Here is a 17,544-nt window from a genome sequence, read left to right on the forward strand (position 1 = left end):
AACATCAAAATGTGCCACTAATATGACATCCAAGACATACATATACAGTCTATTACTATTCCATTACCAAGTTGTCACAGTTCTACTGGACTCTGCTGTTGGCAGCACTCTGCATTGCAAACTAGCCTTTCAGCCAACTGAGCTACCTGACCTCCAACTATGACATTAACCTATATATATGTCTAACTGATTGTTGTTGCTTAAATAACCGATTGACTGTTTAGATATTAAAATGGTGACCCCTTACACTAGAGTGTCACATTTTATAATGCTGCCTAGTTGTCTTAAAGTTATAATGCCTTTCTGCAATCTGGACAATCACACTACACTTTTGATAAAGAAAAGACCAACATTTTTTCAAAAGGAGAAGCTCTAAATTTGTTATCCAAAAGAAAGTTTTTATAATGAACCACAACATCTTAAATTTAATTCCCATTACAATGGTTCGCTATTACCATTTTGTTGTCACTTCTCTCTATTATTAAGGTTTAGCCCTATTTTTTTTTCCCTTCAGAAGACCGCAGTAACATGTACTCTGATAAAGATTAGATTAGATTAGATTTAGATTAGATTACTTTCAGTGTGGAAACAGACCCTTCGGCCCAACAAGACCACACTGCCCCGCCGAAGCGCAACCCACCCATACCCCTACATCTACCCCTTACCTAACACTACGGACAATTTAGCATGGCCAATTCACCTGACCTGCACATCTTTGGACTGTGGGAGAAAACCGGAGCACCCGGAGGAAACCCACGCAGATACGGGGAGAACGTGCAAACTCCACACAGTCAGTCGCCTGAGGTGGGAATTGAACCCGGGTCTCTGGCGCTGTGAGGCAGCAGTGCTAACCACTGTGCCACCATGCTGCCCACAAGTCACATTCAATCCAGGATTCCTCCTCCCCTACTCCCTTTACATAGGAAATAAGAGCAAGAGCAGGTTTTTCAGCCCTTCAAATCTTGTCCCCCAGTCAATAAGGTCAAGGCTAATTTGTCATGGCCTTAACTCCACTTCCCTGCCTTTCGCTCCATAGTGCTTGACTCCCTTGTTAACCAAAAGTCTGCTTAACTCAGCCTCAAATATATTCAATGACCCAGCCTTCACTGCTCCCTGTGGAAGAGAATTCCAAACATATATGACTATTTGGCTTAACAATGGTCACACTTTTCATTAAACTACCTTCTCTTCCATCATCAGGTACCTATTGAGGCATCTCCTTCCCCATGATTCTGCCGAGGCCACAGTTTCTAGCCTGTGTCACAACCGTCCTGAACTTGCTTTTTCCATCACATGACCTCTTGATGATCCTTTGTGGCTTACATTCTTCTTTTGACCATAGACCTGGTGCTGCCACAGTTGTAACTCTACATATGTCTGATCCAGATATAGATTGTCAGATTTTGTGGCATGCTGAAAGAAACTACATGTATCAGAGCTGCAACTTTTACTGCATTTGCATGTTTTGTCAGTGATAGAACCAGGAAATACTATGGTTAAAGTATACACTCTACGGGAAAGCTCCATGTTATTGCTGAACTGGATTAAGCTTGTCCACCTTTACCCTTGGCTCATTAGGTGCCTTTGCCTCATGACTGAGCACCAACTGGTAATTACATTTCTTAGGCCATTTTGCAAAACAGAAATGTTTTGCAGCAGCAGCAGCGTTATTTGCAAAAGTAAAGTCTGAAAATATTTATTGTGAAAGCTGCTTCTATAATGTTGCAGTCTACAATCTGCATTTGGATTAGTTCCCTGAAATCTGCAGTGAATGAAATATTAGCAGGACAGGATTGTAAAATAAGAATTTTGCTATTTTGAATGAATCTTAAAAAGAATCTGACCCTTTTGCATGGTTACCTACAATTGGGTGGAAGCAAAGGTACTGCTCAACAGACTGAAAAGAGAAACTGTTTAGTGTGTTACTGAACAAGATACAGGTGATGGAGAATGCAATCTGAAGCCAAAGCTAGATTGCAAGAAACGAGCATCAATGATTACTGTTGGGATAAATTATGTTTAAATAGCGTGTCTTGTAAAATTGTATTTCTGCTTCTATGACACAGCCAAAGGAAAGGTAAACAGAAGCCACAGGGATTTTGATGGCATGCTTGAAGTTGTTTGAAACATTGAGAATTGAATGATGAATTTGAAATTGACTGGGGATAGAAGCCAGTAGGGCTTGACAAAAATGCTGGGATATGCGAGCAAATACAGGAGAGACGGGAGTTCAGATCAGCTGAAGTCTGAAGAGTTTGATTGAGGAACATCCTTCCTTAAATAAAGTGTCTAAAATTGCACACAGATTTTGCTGATTTATTTCCTTCAGTGTCAAGAATTCATTGTGCATACTCCTATCCTCCAAGACAAAATGTAGGAGGGAACCAAACCTTCTTTATCTTCTTTTTCGGATGTGATCAGTAGAGACAGACATGTTTAAATATGTTTTTTTCCCTATATCCAATTTTGACGCTGGCACAAAGCCAGTTGCTAAACAGCCCCAAATATTTGGCTCAATGTCTGTGACCTCATTATTATTATAATGAAGTTTTGGACTTTGGTATTTGAATTTTTCTTCTCATTGCTTCTTCAGTTTCCCTTGTGATTGCTTTATGAAAGGTGATGACTTAATGGGCAGAACCCGCAGCACATTTGGAGGATTTTCCTGAGGCTGAGACATGATAGCAGGTTCCCAATCCTTTTATGATGATTGACTGCTCTCTAGCTCAAGCTGGTCACCTCCTGAGTGGCATCTTTGGGCACTGCTGCTGCAATGGGCAGGAGAACATGTGAGTGCCTTAAAATGGAGCCATCCTCAGGAGATGCTCTGTGGCCTTGAAACAGAAGCTGCACTGGGGTGAGGGGTTAAGTGAAGGATACCCCATTGGTTCCCTAGGGAGGGCATCTCCAACAATGTGCCTGACTTAGCTAGTAACATGGGGCACATGAGTTGCTGTTAAGACCCTAACTGTCCAGCGATTTGCCACTAATAGACTAACTGCTGCAGCTGATTGGGTAACAAGTTTATTTGTTCATCCATCTCTAGCAAGGCCACATGGAAGTGGGAACATGGAGCTGAGGCCTGATGACCCAAAGACAACCTATCCAATCTCTCCCTCGCTTTCACTGCCAAACTGACCTCCACAGTTCCTATTCCTTCCAATTATTCAAATGCAAGCCTGCCCACTAAATGTTGATTGGCTATCCAACTATGAAGGCCATTGCAAACCAGCTTCATTTTCTCCTCCTTTGAGTATCGCACACCTGACTCTGCAACTGGATAATGAAACTGTGATCCATCTTCCTGCTCCCTACACAGGGACAGTTTATGTCTATCAGGGTCACTTGGCTGAAGCTGTAAAATCCACGATGGGATGATAATCTGACTGGTTCTGCTTGCAGTGTCCTTAGTTGTTGATTTTTGCTGATTATGAAATGGTTTCACGACAGGGTACATATCCCCTTTCTGTCTTTGCTGGGGTCACCAAGGATGCTTTGGGAAAGATTCTGGAGTAGTGGTGCTGGAAGAGCACAGCAGTTCAGGCAGCATCCAAGGAGCAGCGAAATCAACGTTTTGGGCAAAAGCCCTTCATCAGGAATAAAGGCAGAGAGCCTGAAGCGTGGAGAGATAAGCTAGAGGAGGGTGGGGGTGGGGAGAGAGTAGCATAGAGTACAATAGGTGAGTGGGTGAGGGGATGAAGGTGATAGGTCAGGGAGGAGAGGGTGGAGTGGATAGGTGGAAAAGGAGATAGGCAGGTAGGACAAGTCTGGACAAGTCATGGGGACAGTGCTGAGCTGGAAGTTTTGAACTGGGGTGAGGTGGGGGAAGGGGAAATGAGGAAACTGTTGAAGTCCACATTGATGCCCTGGGGTTGAAGTGTTCCGAGATGGAAGATGAGGCGTTCTATCTCCAGGTGTCTGGTGGTGAGGGAGCAGCAGTGAAGGAGGCCCAGGATCTCCATGTCCTCAGCAGAGTGGGAGGGGGAGTTGAAATGTTGGGCCACGGGACGGTGTGGTTGATTGGTGCAGATGTCCAGGAGATATTCCCTAAAGCGCTCTGCTAGGAGGCGCCCAGTCTCCCCAATGTAGAGGAGACTGCATCAGGAGCAACAGATACAATAAATGATATTAGTGGATGTTCAGGTAAAACTTTGGATGTGGAAGGCTCCTTTAGGGCCTTGGAATGAGGTGAGGGAGGATTTGTGGATGCAGGTTTTACAGTTCCTGCGGTGGCAGGGGAAGGTGCTAAGATGGGAGGGTGGGTTGTAGGGGGGCGTGGACCTGACCAGGTAGTCACGGAGGGAACGGTCTTTGCGGAAGGCGGAAAGGGGTGGGGAGGGAAATATATCCCTGGTGGTGGGGTCTTTTTGGAGGTGGCGGAAATGTCGGTGGATGATTTGGTTTATGCGAAGGTTGGTAGGGTGAAGGTGAGCACCAGGGGTGTTCTGTCCTTGTTATGGTTGGAGGGGTGGGGTCTCCACCTCACCCTAGTTCCAAACTTCCAGATCAGCACTGTCCCCATGACTTGTCCGAACTTGTCCTACCTGCCTATCTCCTTTTCCACCTATCCACTCCACCCTCTCCTCCCTGACCTATCACCTTCATCCCCTCACCCACTCACCTATTGTACTCTATGCTACTTTCTCCCCACCCTCACCCTCCTCTAGCTTATCTCTTCACACTTCAGGCTCTCTGCGTTTATTCCTGATGAAGGGCTTTTGCCCGAAACGTCGATTTCGCTGTTCCTTGGATGTTGCCTGAACTGCTGTGCTCTTCCAGCACCACTAATCCAGAATCTGGTTTCCAGCATCTGCAGTCATTGTTTTTACCTGCTTTGGGAAAGAGGCAAAGCACAACCCTTGAGAAGAGCAAGAAGAATTGGCTGGGATTCAACATTATGTAATCCAGCCCAGTGACCTGCGTGGGATTCTCAGTTTGAGCAGGTATGATGCAATATGGCTATACCAAAAGGCAGCAAATGTTTTTTAAAAATGCAGATTTAAGTCTCTGATGATCATGGTAGAGGTTTAAATGGAGCATATGATACTAGATTAAATTGTGAGCTTGGAAAGGACACAAATAGATGAGACAACATTGCTAAGTCCCGTATGTGCTGTCACTTGAGATTTAGCATAGGTCAGGGCTAACCTTGATCTCAGCTTAGATAACCAGGACTAAACTCCCCTGAAGTTTACCATCAGTCTAGACTTCATCCCAGACTTGCATGAGAACCTCTCATGGCTTAGCCTTGAGCATATGAGACACAGACAGCAAACGAGAAAATGATGCTCTCTTTTGGGAGTGGATGATGGTGGGAACTGATTAAAATGCTAGATCCTTTAAAATTAGACCACAAGACATAGGAGCAGGAATTAGGCTATTCAGCCCATCGAGTCTGCTCCACCAATCAATTCTCAACCCCATTCTCCTGCTTTCTCCCTGTAACCCTTGATCCCCTTAATCAAGAACCTATCTATCTCAGTCTTAAATATACTCAATGACCTGGCCTCCAGAGCCTTCTGTGGCAGTGAATTCCATAAGTTCACCATTCTGTGGCTGAAGAAATTTCCCTTATCTCTGTTCTAAAAGGTCTTCCCTTTACTCTAAGGCTGTGCCCTCAGGTCCTAATCCCTCCTCTCAATGGAAACATCTTCTCAACATCCACACTGTCCAGGCCATTCAGTATTCCGTAAGTTTCAATTAGATCACCCCTTAACCTTCTAAACTCCATCAAGTATAGACCCAGAGTCCTCAAATATTCCTCATATGTTAAGCCTTTCATTGCTAGAACCATTCTCGTGAATCTCCTTTGAACATGCTCCAGAGCCAGTACATCCATCCTGAGATATGGGGCCCAAAACTGCATAAAATACTCCAAATGTGGCCTGACCAGAGCCTTATAGAGCCACTGAAGAACACCCCTGTTTTTATATTCAAGTGCTCTCGAAATAAATGTCATCAGTGCATTTGCCCTCCTTACTACTGACTTAACCTGCAAGTTTACTTTAAGAGAATCCTGGACTAGAACTCCGAAGTCTCTATGCACTTCAGACATCTGAATTTTCTCCCCATTTACAGAACAGTCCATGCCTCTATTCATCCTACCAAGGTGCATGACCTCACACTTTCCCACATTGTATTCCATCTGCCACTCCTTTGCCCACTCTCCAAACCTGTCCAAATCCTTCAGCAGCCTCTCCATCTCCTCAATGCTACTTGCCCCTCCACCTATCTTTGTATCATCTGCAAACTGAGGCAGAATGTCCTCAGTTCCTTCACCGAGATTGTTAATGTACAAAGTGAAAAGTTGTGTTCCCAACAGTGAGCCTTGCGGAACACCACTTGTCACTGGCTGCCATCCTGAGAAAGACTCTTTTATCCCCACTCTCTGCTTTCTGCCAGACAGCTAAGCTTCTATCTATGCTCGCACCTGATTGAGTGTTTGTTGGAAAACAGCATTGAGATACTGGCTAGTGACAGATGGTCATAGACTAGAATGCAATACCGAAAAACAGCCTCATAAGTGGATTTTCTGTTTTTGTTAGAGGTAGAAACTTCGCTTTGTGCTGTAGATGAATTCACTTCTTACAGGGTGAAAAGTAAATCCTGCTGACATTACAAGTTATGACCCGAGAACCTGCTCTCATTTCTTCTGTATAAATTCCACAGGAAGAGATTGTCTCTGCGTAAACCAACAGTTTTCTTTAGATAACATACGGATACACTATTTGAAAACCTAAAATAGCTCAAATAATAATGATTAGTTTATAAAAGTAGACCTGCTGACAAAGTGCACATAAAAGATACAAATTACACTGCCTTTCCCTAAAAGAGCAGTCAGTAAGATCAGCCTAAATTTTAGCTCTAGAGTCCTAATTACAGTTCAGTGACACTGCATGTTCAAGTTGTAATGTGCTCATTAATTCTCCTTTCTACTCCAACAACCTAATTATCAGCTTTTGGCCTCAGCTCGTAATAAGAAGATACCAAGTGATGTTAAGAGCTTCTATGCAGAGACTGTCGAAGAAACAGACAGAGAAAAATTGACTGTGACTTCATATATCAACCGTACACACAATGTTGACTTAGACTGGCGCAGCCTGTGAGGTTGTGAGCACAGTATTCAACTAGCTCTTCAGATAGGATTGGAAGACAGATAATGGAAATGAAAAGGGAATAAAGACATTAATTTAAAAATATAATTCAGACCCAGTGCATAATACGTTTTTGTCAATTTATGTGTTCCATTGGGGTGAGGTATTTATAACAATAGCAGACTATTGTTAAATAACTGCAGACTAGCTTTATATTTAGTAATGATTAACTTTAAATAAAAGAACATGATGCCTCAAACCTTTCATACGCCATAGGGTTATTCCTGTGGTAGCACAACCCATGGAGTATGTCTTTTCTTTTAATAACAAAATAAAATCAGACTATATCTGTATCATTTGTAGCTCTGTTGGTGGTTCTCTTGCATTTCAAATAGGATATCTTGGGTTCAAGTCACACAACAGAACCTCACTACAGGCATCAAAGCTGACATAGCCATGCACACATGAGCGCCTACTGCACCATTTTTCAGATGAGATGCTAAATCAGGCTTTAGTTTCCCTCTAAGGTTGAAAGAGAAGATTACACAACAGTATTTTGAAGAAGATTAAGGGAATTATTCCTGGTGTCCTGGTCAATACTTATCCCTCAATTAACATCCTAGAAATTGACTATCTAGTCATCATTACATTGATCTTTGTGCACAAATTCACTGCTGTGTTTCTTATATTACAACAGTAACTAGACTTCAACAGCACTTCATTAGCGATAAAGCACCCCAGTACATACCATAGTCATGAAAGAAACTATATAATTCCAAGTCTATTTTTTCAATTGATACTTTTTTGCTGATTTTTTTTCTGAGAGAATTTTGTACAGAACATTTGACAGATGTTTACCATATAGTAACTCCTGACTAATTCTGACCATCAATCTGATGCTGACCTGCTGTTGTTGAGAATGAAGCAAAGATTCTGCAATACTTTGATAGAAGAGTTCTCTCGTTCACTCCCAGCACCATTCTGAATAAATGGCACCAGACACAAATTCATATGTAATATTTACAATAAACTTCTTTTAGTTTAATAAAATGCATTAATCAATGTTAATATTTATAATAAACTTGATATTTCAGTTATGCTCACTTTCAGTTTTAATGAAAGAATGAGATTTTCCTGATGTGAGGAGCACACCATCATATGGACTGTGATGTGATCCAACAGAAATAATCACTAAGGGTGAGTTCATATCACAAGGGAAGATGGTTACCCTTTATTCGAATTAGCAACATCCTAAATGAAGCAGGTTATGGATTGAATGTGCGTTGGTATCTGATTATATGCAGAGACACATATTCCATTTATAATTCCTGTGCTGAGTCAGCCATGTGGTAAGTAATGCCATTAGTATGTTGCTTCCTTGTGTTCAGATAAAGTTACAAATGATTAAGTCGACAAAGAGCCAGGTTACTCTTTGCATTTTTACTGTACAACAGCTGAACCTGCTTTCAGAGTACTGTGGATGTGATAGAATCCAACTTAATGTTGGCTGTACTCCATTTCAAGGTGGGGACAATGAAATTATCATTGATTCATGCAGTGCAGAAAGTGACCATTTAGCCTTTTGAGTCTGCATCGCCCCTCCAAAGAGCAATTCCAGATCTAGCACCTCATCCCTGTAACTATTAGGAATAGTCAACATGGCTTTGTGCATGGGAAATCAAATCTCACAAACTTGATTGAGTTTTTTGAAGAAGCAACAAAGGGGATTGATGAGGGCAGAGCGGTGGATGTGATCAACATGGACTTCAGTATGGCGTTCAACAAGGTTCCCCATGGGAGACTGGTTAGCAAGGTTAGATCTCACGAAATACAAGGAGAGCTCACCATTTAGATATAGAACTAGCTCAAAGATAGAAGAGGATGGTGGTGGAGGGTTGTTTTTCAGACTGGAGGCCTGTGACCATTGGAGTTGGATGTGAGCATAAGAGGCATAATTAGTAAGTTTGCAGATGACACCAAAATTGGAGATGTAGTGGACAGCAAAGAAGGTTACCACCGATTACAATGGGATCTTGACCTAATGGGTCAATGGGCTGAGAAGTGGCAGATGGAGTTTAATTCAGATAAGTGCAAAGTGTCGCATTTTGGGAAAGCAAATCTTAGCAGGATTTATACACTTAATGATAAGGTCTTTGGGGGTGATGCTGAACAGAGATCTTGGAGTGCAGGTTCATAGCTCCTTGAAAGTGGAGTCGCAGGTAGATAGGATAGTGAAGAAGGCGTTTGGCATGCTTTCCTTTACTGGTCAGAGTATTGAGTACAGGAGTTGGCAGGTCATGTTATGGCTGTACAGGACACTGGTTAGGCCACTGTTGGAATATTGCATGCAATTCTGGTCTCCTTCCTATCATAAAAGTGTAGTGAAACTTGAAAGGATTCAGAAAAGATTTACAAGGATGTTGCCAAGGTTGGAGGATTTGAGCAATAGGGAGAGGCTGAACAGGCTGGGGCTGTTTTCTCTGGAGCGTCGGAGGCTGAGCATATAGAGGTTTACAAAATCATGAGGGGCATGGACAGGATAAATAGACAAAGTATTTTCCCTGGGGTGGGGGAGTCTAGAACTAGAGGGCATAGGTTAAGGGTGAGAGGGGAAAGATATAAAAGCGATCTAAGGGGCAATTTGTTCATGCAGAAGGTGATACGTGTATGGAATGAGCTGCCAGAGGAAGTGGTTGAGGCTGGTACAATTGCAACATTTAAGAGGCATTTGGATGGGTATATGAATAGGAAGGGTTTGGAGGGATATGGGCCATGTGCTGGCAGGTGGGACTAGATTGGGTTGGGATATCTGGTTAGCATGGACGGGTTGGATGAAAGGGTCTGTTTCCGTGCTGTACACCTCTATGACTCTACCATGGATAATCTACCTAGTCTGCATAATAAAGGGTAATTTACTGTGGTCAACCCACCCAACCTGGACATCTTTGGATTGTGGGAGGAAACTGGAGCACCCGGCAGAAACCCATGCAGACACAGCGAGGGCTCCACACAGTCAGTCACCCATGGCTGGAATCAAACCCAAAAGCTTTATGCTGTGAGGTAGCAATTCTATCCACTCAGCCACTGTGCTGCCTGATTCCACATGTACCTGTGAAAATCTGTGAAAGGCTGGACAATTGAGTGTGTCCAAATATGACTGATTAGATTACTTACAGTGTGGAAACAGGCCCTTCGGCCCAACAAGTCCACACCATCCCGCTGAAGCGCAACCCACCCATACCCCTATATTTACCCCTTACCTAACACTACGGGCAATTTAGCATGGCCAATTCACCTGACCTACACATCTTTGGACTGTGGGAGGAAACCGGAGCACCCGGAGGAAACCCACGCAGACACGGGGAGAATGTGCAAACTCCACACAGTCAGTCGCCTGAGGCGGGAATTGAACCCGGGTCTCTGGCGCTGTGAGGCAACAGCACAGCTTTATGCATTCAGCAGCAATTTAATCAAGCTCCTATTAGGAGTTTCACTTCAGGGAGAAAGTGATGGTAGATACAAAGGGTAGCATTACCTTGTTGTCAGATCCACCATTTGTCTCTGAACTGGAGGTGTTTCTTTTTCACTCTGTTGATTTGGTGGGATCTTCACCATTCCAAGTTGGATGAAACTGTCCCAAGAGCAAAATAATGAAGTTATACACCTGACTTCTGAATCACTTTAAGTATTGATAAATCCACCCCTCAGTTCAAAGGCAATAAGTTCAGCATAATGAGAAACCATTTATTCTTACCTATTCATTTAAGCTTTAAGAGTAACCATATATTAGCAAAACAATATCCTAAGTCAGCAGGTTCGGCCACACTGAAAGCCAGGTTCAGTGACCACACTGCTGTTAGAGCCCTTACAAAATAATAGAATTTTACAGTACAGAAAGAGGCCTTTGATTCATAATCTCTGGACTGACTCCCACAAGAGCTACCCTCTAGTCCTTTCCCCAGCTCTATCTCCGCAGTTCACTAAATTAATCATTTACAAATATATATCCAGTTCCCTTTTGAAACCTCCGCTGGAATTCACCTCCACCACTTTCCCGAGCAGTGCATTCCAAATCCTAACACTCTCTAATTAAAGATGTTTCTCCTCATTTCACCCCTATCTGTCTTGCTGACAAACTTAAAATTGTGATCGCTGGATACTAACACACCAGTTAGTGGAACCAGAATGTCCTTCTTTACCCTGTCAAAATTGTTCATAATTTGAACACCTCAATAAAGACATCTCTTAATTCTCTCAGCTCCAAGGAGAATATTGGATTAGTGGTGCTGGAAGAGCACAGCAGTTCAGGCAGCATCCAACGAGCAGCGAAATCGACGTTTCGGGCAAAAGCCCTTCATCAGGAATAAAAGGGCTTTTGCCCGAAATGTCGATTTCGCTGCTCGTTGGATGCTGCCTGAACTGCTGTGCTCTTCCAGCACCACTAATCCAGTATTTGGTTTCCAGCATCTGCAGTCATTGTTTTTACCTTCCAAGGAGAATATGCCCAATCTCTGTAATCTTTCCTTGTATCTAAAATCCCCCGTTCTAGTATCATTCTCGTAAATCTACTTTGCTCTTTCCACAGGGTTCTAACATCCTTTCACAAATTAGGTGCCCTGAATTGAACATAATACTCTAAATGTGATATGACCAACGATTTGTAGAGATTCCTTGCTTTTTTACTCTATGTCCCCTATTTATAAACCCATTTATGAGCCTTCTTAACAACTGTTTCAACTTGCCTGGCTACCTTCAGGGAATTATGTACTTGAACCCTAAGGACTCTCTGCTCCTGTACTCCTGTCACAGCAGTACCATTGGACCTGTATTATCTCACCATGTTTCTTCCACCAAACTGTATTACCTCACATTTCTCTATATTGAAATTCATCTGCTAGGCGTCTGCCCATTTGGCCAACTTGATTATATTTAACGACCAGGGTTTTCAGCAAAGTGATAATCATACTAGGATTCTGCTCCTGCTCATCCAGTGCCCAGACACTGCTTCATATTCCTGCTGGTTTTCCAAGGCTGACTGGGAATAAGGAGCATACAGTCCCTCAGGATACTGTATCACACCACTAGAACATTGGGGGAGAGGTGAGGGAGCAAGGCATGCCCACCTTTTACAGCAAGAACTGCCATTTGGCAAATTTAAATATCCAGTGTGAATCTTTGTGAATGTATGAAGTGGGCAGGGTGGTAGGGTAGACAGTAGGTGATGTAAGTGGATAGGGTGTCAGATGGATAGATGGCAGGTGAGTGGGTGGCAGGCACGTTGTTACCCAGGAATTAGACTAGGGTTCTACGTGTAACATTTGCTGGCCAATTATCTGGGTAAGTAAGCCAGAACTGCATTGGTGGATCCTGAGGATTGGGCAATTTCCATGGAGCTCAGCATGTTGGGACTTCCAAGGGGTTCTGATGCACAACTTAGACCATAAGTCCAGTCTCCAGTGAGTCTGGACCTGCTGGATCCTTGCCATTACGTTGCATAGTTGTTGGAAAATAGACCAGGATGGCACAGTGCAGCTTATTGAGCCCAGAATATTGAAATTAACAGATTATTAATGAGGCCAAAATTGATCGTTGTTATGATTATCAGTAGGATTTGTTTTATCAAAGACATTTCTCAGTCATTTGCACTGACGTCAGAAAAAAGGAAACAAGTCCACTGCTTATGTTTTCAGTACCTTCTGAGAAATTGGATCACCCTGAGTGTCCAGACACTAGACTTGTCCTCTGGAGGCTATGCAGACTTAGATATAGTCTAGGAACAGATCACCACTGAAAGGGTAACTTTAAATCCTTAAAAATTTATGTGGAGCTGGGAAAACTAGAGTTTGTCTCCTGCATTCATGGCTCTCCTGATAGCCGCTGATGAACCATGAAATTCCTTTCCTCTTACTGTCTTACCCTTCACCACCAGAAATACATTAAAAGCAAAATACTGTGGAAACTGGAAATCTGAAGCAAACACAGAAAGTGCTGGGGAAACTCAGCAGGTCTGGCAGCATATTTCGACAGAGAAACACAGTTAAAATTTCAAACCCAACTTCACTGTCTGAAGAAGAGCTGTATTTAATTTGAAATGTTAGCTGTGTTTCTCTCACCACAGATGCTGCCAGATCACCAGAAAGAAATTGGTTATTTAGTGTGGAGGATGCAGTCAATCCCGTGTTGCTCTGAGAAGGTGTTTCTGGACCTTGAGCTACTGACGCCTTGCTTCAGTATCAATGTGCAATTAAGCATCAGTGAAGGAGTGGTGTTACATAGCTAAGTCAGGAGGTGATGATCCTTGCATAATATGGCTGCTGTTACGCTTCTAAGTAGTAGAAGTCGCAGAGATGGAAGATATTGTCAGTCTACGCTTTCCATTATACATTCTGTTGGTTGCTGACTGTCTCAAAGCAGGTTTACATGACTCGAAGGGCAAAGGCAACATGTGATAGAAATACCGTCACCTTCAAATTGCCCTTCCAGGTCCCACCTCATCTTACTTTGGCAGAATATTGCCATTATGTCACTGCCATTGTTTCAAAGTCATGATGTGTCTCCACAACAGTGTTGGGAGAGGACCATCACTTCACACACTGTAGTGGTTCAAGACCATACATTGCCTTGTCATGCTCTGTGGAAGGTACCTTGGCTTCCTGATGAAGGGCTTTTGCCCGAAACGTCGATTTCGCTGCTCGTTGGATGCTGCCTGAACTGCTGTGCTCTTCCAGCACCACTAATCCAGTCCATGTTCTGTGGAAGCCAAGTCATTAAGCATATTTAAGACAGATAGGTTCTTGATTGATAAGGGGATCAAAGATTATGGGAAAAGGCAGGAAAATGGGGTTAAGAAACATATCAGCCATGATCAAATGGCGGAGCGGACTCCGTATGCGGAATGGCCTAATTTGCTCTTATATCCTATGATCTTCAATCAACCAAGAGATGCTGGCCTCCCAGTGCTGGCACATCAAAAGAGTGGGTTAAAAAGAAAAATGCAACTCCTTTGATCTAATTCAGTCACTTTTGAAATTTGACTTTTCTTTCCTTCTTAAGTCATCTATATTTTACATTGTGGGACAGTGACACCCTTTTTAAAATTACTCCCTTATCCCATGTCGTGCAATGTTGAGATAAGAGTTTTCATTTGTATAAACAAAATCATATTCTTCTGTCCTGTGACCCACGGGACATCAGCAATGAACGTAGAAGCACCTCTAATCTTGAGGGTGTGGCTGTAAATGAAGGAGGAATGAATGGTCTGCTTTGGGCTTAAAGGAGTTAATCATCTGGAAACAAAAACAACCAGTAAGAACAAAAATCTTGCAGCACAGTAGCTGGAGAGGACTTGGGGAGGGGTGGGGGAGAGGTTTACAACATCATAGCTACAGGTGATTATTAGGCTAGCAAAATTAGAAGTGCCCTCTGAGGATTAATTTGTCATGAGAAAGCAGACAACTCTCATTCAGAATTAAAAAACCTGAAGCTGACTTGCGCCTCAGAAGCTGGGGGAGTGAGGAAGCAGACAGGGAGTGCTAGTTAACAGCTGATTGGCTGCCAATTAGGACAGAAGTCTAATCAGAGCGGAGGCCCTTGGGTGCTTAGCCAACCCCCTCAGAATGTCGATTGGTTGCTGGAAACTGACAAAAATGCACACAGACTGGATGCAGGCTACACGCCACTTCAAAGCAGCAGTTGAAGAGAAAACCACAGACAACACTTCCCACTGAAGTCAGCCAAGCTGTATACAAGCAAAAGCAGCAATCATGGCTATGGGATCCTCAATCGATGGAATAAGACAACCTTACTGCATCAATTAAACGCCAGGTCATTTTGTTTGGGGGGTAAGTCATGGAATAAAATCTGTTTAGTTTCTGCTGGTGCTGATTGCTGAAACCAGATAACTTTCCTGTTCGTTATTGAGTTTGTGGCAAGACCCTGTCTTTTTGAACCATTTTATTTGGTTTTCAGTCATTAAGGTCTTTAAAATTAACAGAACTTTTGAATAAAGTTGTGTTTTTGCTTGAGATCCTCTACAGTTTTCGGTGCTTGGCTGAGTCAAGTATTAGGTGAATCGATGGAAAGAATCATCATGCCATTATATATTCACAGGTCCTTATAGTCATTATACAGTTTTGCCTTAATTGCCCAGCCACTGCAATGATATTGCAAGACCTGTTTATTTGTTTCATGGAGTAAGTTATTTGATCATTGGTTGATTGGATATTAAGAGTGAAGGGGTGAGCATGGCACAGGGATCATAAGTATTTGTGAATCGGACGTTCTTGTGGTTCTTCTCACACTGGAAGCAATGGCGTGCGACCCAAGTATAGAACTGCTGCATAGTGCAAAATGCACAGTTGGTGCTTTTGTAGATTACTCACAGGCATTGTCTGTCATGCTTATTTTTGAGACAAATTCTGTAATGCCAGTGGGTTGTGTGTGCAGGTGCAGAATATACCTACTGGTGTAAATAACTTGGTTCAGCTTCCTGTCATATTCCACTGCAGTGCCTTTGAGTTCTGCTGTTCTTGATCAGGGTTCAAGATCGGCTTTAAAAATGAGTGTTGTTTATTAATATTCTCTTTCAAGATGTTGAATTGGTGTTTATGGCAAAGGAATACAAATGATATAGTTGCTAGCCTGCGAAGCGTACTTAACATTTTGATGGCTAGCATGCTGCCTGAAGCATTGTGGCTTTTTGTGGGGCTCATTATCCAATGAGTGGGTAACTGTCTGTAAATGTACAAGCTCTTCTCAAATTCTGAGAAGCCCAATGCAGTGGTATAGAGCCATAGGAAATACCCTGACTAATGCTGCAGACCCCTGTCTGGAATTGACTTGCCTGTATATCCAGCATGCAACCAGGCAATTTGGTCCAACAGATGAATCCTGTTGCTTAAGGGTTTGTACGAGCCTTTTCCCATCTTTGTTCATTTAATCAGACTTTTTTTTTGTGATTTTGTTTGTGGCCTCCCTTGCACATGAAAGCATCTCTATGTTAATCCTAAAAAAAATTCTTTTGTAACCTTCAAACCGTTATTAGGTCATGTCTCTGCTCTCCCTTTCTAGAGAAAACAGCCTGTGCCAATTTAACCATGCAGGTTTGCACAAAGAATGTATAGTCTGATGACAGTAACACACTGCAACCTTTTACAGGTTCAAAATGAAGGATATCAGGTTGAAATTGATAGTTTGTTGATCATTTGCATTTAACTGGTTCAAATAAATCCAGAGTTATAATGCTGAGAGATTTGCATTAGCAATAGAAATTGTTAGAAACTGTTATCATGTCAGATGGCATCAGTGGGGAGTGAAACGGAGTTAAACTTTTCATTGAGCATGGATCTCTATTTAGAGTTAAGAGTGTGGTGCTGGAAAAGCACAGCAGGTCAGTCAGCATCTGAGAAGCAGGACAATCGATGTTTCGCGCAAAAGCCCTTCATCAGGATTCCTGCTCCTCTGATGCTGCCTGACCTGCTATGCTTTTCCAGCACCACACTCTCGACTCTATTCTCCACCATCTGCAGTCCTCACTTTCACCGATGGGTATTTACTCCAGTCTGCTTATTGATTGTACACTACAGTCAATGATGAATGGGTGTATTTGGTCACTTCATTGTTCACTGAGTCAAGAGTAGAGAAACTAAGGTGATACCTCTGTTGGCAATCAGCAAAAGGACCTGTTGAAATAAACAAACTTGCTTCAGTCTGCCTCAGATGCTGAACAACCATGTGGCATATCTCAGATACAGGTCTCTCTGTCACAAAACAATATTTAAGTTCATAGAATTCATACAGCACAGAAACAGACCCCTCTGTCCAACCTATCTACACCGACCAGACATCCCAATCTGATCTAGTTTCATTTGCCAGCATTTGGCCCATATCTGTCTCAACCCTTCCTATTCATATACCTACCCGGATGCCTTTTAAATGTTGTAATTGTACCAGCCTCCACCACTTCCTCTGATAGCTCATTCCATACATGCACCATCCTCTGCACGAAAATGTCGCCCCTTTGGTCCCTTTCATATCTTTCTCCTCTCACCTTAAACCTATGCTGAAGCGTTTTGGATTCCTCCAAAAGACCATGGCTGTTCACCCTATCCATGCCCCTCATGATTTTATAAATCTTCATAAGTCACTCCTTCAGCCTCCAGGGACTGACTGTGTGGAGTTTGCACATTCTCCCCGTGTCTGCGTGGGTTTCCTCCAGGTACTCCAGTTTCCTCCCACAGTCCAAAAAAAAAGTGCAGGTTAGGTGAATTGGCCATGTTAAATTGTCCGTAGTGTTAGGGGCAGGGGTAAATGTAAGGGAATGGGTCTGGGTGGATTGCGCTTCGGTGGGTCAGTGTGGACTTGTTGGGCCGAAGGGCCTGTTTCCACACTGTAAGTAATCTAATCTAAAATAGCCCCAGCCTATTCAGCCTCTCCCTAGAACTCAAAACCA

At 42.9% G+C, this 17,544-nt stretch overlaps 1 protein-coding gene across 5 annotated transcripts in view; it reads left to right on the forward strand.

Annotated features, from left to right (window-relative positions):
• The window catches only part of lypd6 (LY6/PLAUR domain containing 6), a 234,285-nt gene that overhangs the window by 113,568 nt on the left and 103,173 nt on the right, over positions 1–17,544 (forward strand). The window contains exon 1 of one of the 5 annotated variants that reach the window (XM_072579773.1): positions 14,724–14,935. The exons of 2 other annotated variants lie outside the window; for them this stretch is intronic. The gene's annotated coding sequence lies outside the window, so the exon portion shown is untranslated. Of the gene's footprint in view, positions 1–14,723; positions 14,936–17,544 lie in introns of those variants that run through there. 2 more of the 5 variants (XM_072579772.1, XM_072579771.1) reach the window with 2 other exon arrangements.

This window comes from Chiloscyllium punctatum, chromosome 10 (assembly GCF_047496795.1).
Source record: "Chiloscyllium punctatum isolate Juve2018m chromosome 10, sChiPun1.3, whole genome shotgun sequence".
In the NCBI taxonomy this organism is placed as follows: domain Eukaryota; kingdom Metazoa; phylum Chordata; class Chondrichthyes; order Orectolobiformes; family Hemiscylliidae; genus Chiloscyllium; species Chiloscyllium punctatum.